The sequence below is a fragment of the Anomalospiza imberbis genome, chromosome 3, assembly GCF_031753505.1.
Source record: "Anomalospiza imberbis isolate Cuckoo-Finch-1a 21T00152 chromosome 3, ASM3175350v1, whole genome shotgun sequence".
Taxonomy (NCBI): domain Eukaryota; kingdom Metazoa; phylum Chordata; class Aves; order Passeriformes; family Viduidae; genus Anomalospiza; species Anomalospiza imberbis.
The window spans coordinates 56717671-56720133 of record NC_089683.1 but is presented as its reverse complement, the minus strand read 5'-3'; the positions used below and the strand labels follow the sequence as shown (position 1 = coordinate 56720133).

Below are 2463 nucleotides of genomic sequence, written 5' to 3'. Positions count from 1 at the left end.
CCTCTCTTATCAAATTCAAGTTTGCAGAGGGAAAAAAAAAAGGAAAGAAATGGCATTAAAAGAGTTTTGGGATTTTTTTTTGTCTATTCTTTTTAAGTTCTCCGATACCTGGCAAGCAGCATCAGAAGTAAAATTTTCGCACAATTTCTTTTCTAGACATTTCCTTCACCAGGCCAATTTTACACTCAAAGTGAAATATGTCATATCAACTCTGGTCCTTTCTACAGCTATGCAATTACTGAACAACAAGCTCAAAGATATTTGCAAGAACAGCACTCCTTGCCTGGTTTTCCTCAGCTGTTTCTGCTCTCACCTCCCATAAGACGCTTGGCAGAATAATTACCAAGCATGACAGTATATCATCTTGATATTCAGACATGACTTTTACATCTCTTGGCATGCCAGCTCAACACAAGATGCAGTGGTAGCCAGAGCGGGAGCTCCCATAGACAGAGTTTGTCCCAGGACACTGAAAGAGTTAAAAACCACATGGTAATCTTTCCATACTATCACAGGCAGTTAATCTTACTTGAAGGAACATATTTTGCCTGTAGACATCATAGCCCCGGGGTGTGAGCAGGAGAAGGGTGAGCGGGGCAGAACAGGAGTGGCCGAAGGGCACTAGGGAAATGGCTGGGAGAGAGCTGCCAGCTGCCTCCCCAGGGAGCCAGCCCACGTGTGACCTCCTTGTCCAGGTAAGGAAAGGAGCACCTGACTCTGTCCCCACATACCTCTCCCCCACCCCGGCACAATGCAAATGAAGCCATTCCCCGAGCTGGATTGCTGCGGGAGCAGCTGTCAAAATGCCCAGCGGCTTCAGTGAGACCAGTATTCACTAGTATTTCTCAAAGAGGAGAGAAGTCGTCTACTACAGTGAAACGATGTTGATGCCTCCTGGCAATGTTTTAAAGCCCCCTCCCCCGGTCCTGCCCGGCAACCTTTCTTTGCTGATGCAAGAACCGTGTATGCTTCGATGCCTTCAAAGCACACAGGAGCGGTACAGAGAGATTTAATTCTCTAGAAGGTGATTGTGAAGTACTCGCTAATTATAGGAACTGCATTAAAATGTTCCCAAAGAATATATCAGCCTAAGGGCAGACAGAACTATTCCCAAGAAATAACATATTAGGCTACTGGGCTTTTTTTTCTGCTCGCTGAACATCCTCCAGCAATATGCATTTACTTTAAAATTATTTATCTGAATGCATTTGAATTGATTATTGTCACTATCCTTCTATCGCAGGGAATTATGGTGCATAATTGTAACTGAAGCTGTGCTGTCTGGTTGGAAGCAGTCACACAAGATGCATATTTTATTCCCTGCGTGAAGAATGCAAGTATTTCCATAGCAAAGTATTCATGTTTAAAGTCAAGTCTCCTTGAGTGTCGGTGTTTATAATTCCAGATTCCTTTAGAGCAAATATTTGTGTCTATAAAATTCATTTGCAAAAGATTTGTCAGGATGTGTGGATGTGTACAGAAAATAAAGGTCAAAACCATAAAAGTATACTGAAAAGGATAAAAGTAAAGTCCTTAAAGTATGGTGTATGTCGGTATGCATGTACTACAGGTAAGAGCCATTTTAAACAAAATATCCACACCTGTGTAGATGTAAATATGCAGTTAAAAAATACATGCATTGTAGGTTGCTGTTTCTGTACCCCACAGAGAGATATTGTGTGTGTGTGTGTGTGTGTGGACGTGCACATGTGCATGAAGGAGAGGGAGAAAGAAAATGAGGGGGAGAGTGGGAGAAAGATAGGTACAGAGCCAGAATTCTTTTTTTTTCTCCCATCAAGATGATTATAGTGTCTTTAGAAATGAGAGGGCTCTACCAAAGATTTTCAACTTCAAAGAAAAGTTCTCAGTGAAAGCTCATCCTCTCGTCTCTCATTAGTAGTCAGAAAAGCCTTTAACTTAATCTAGCATAGAAAAGCAGAAGAGTGTACTTCCCCCCCAAGTCAAGCAAAACATTTCACAGGCATGTGATGGTCTGAAGCTAAAGAAGAAAAAGAAGCAGTAAGATTTTTATAGGACTATGAATGCAAATTTGAAAATATTAATTAACTTGGAGCTATTTAGGGGTAAACTTTGATATAAACTCCTGTGGTAACTTCATTTCTCATGTCAGTGTCCTATTTTTTCTATCAAATTTGGGTTGGATTTTTTTTTTTTTTTAATCTGCATTTTATTTCCCAAAATAGACCATGTGTGTGTGCGAGAGGGAAAAATCTCTCTTACTTGCCTGTGTCTAGATGTGGACAATAGCTCCATGTGTTCTGTCATGCCCTAGAAGCTCCCAGCCATCTGCTGAACATGCCTGCAGCTTTGGCACAAAGTCGGCAGTTGCAGGTGTGCATTGAGGCAGATCTCATGGCTGCCCACTATTATCTGTGCAATCTGGGTTGAATCCATCCTGCACACCCAGTGTGCAGCAAGGAGGAGGATGAATGTCTTTGCAGC

General features: G+C 41.8%; 1 long non-coding RNA gene across 1 annotated transcript; it reads left to right on the top strand.

The window, feature by feature from the left end:
• Positions 1-454: 454 nt before the first annotated feature.
• Positions 455-2118, top strand: LOC137469916 (uncharacterized). The gene is made up of 2 exons (XR_010996785.1): positions 455-1024; positions 1244-2118. It is a non-coding gene; the product is annotated as an uncharacterized lncRNA (long non-coding RNA).
• Positions 2119-2463: the final 345 nt, after the last annotated feature.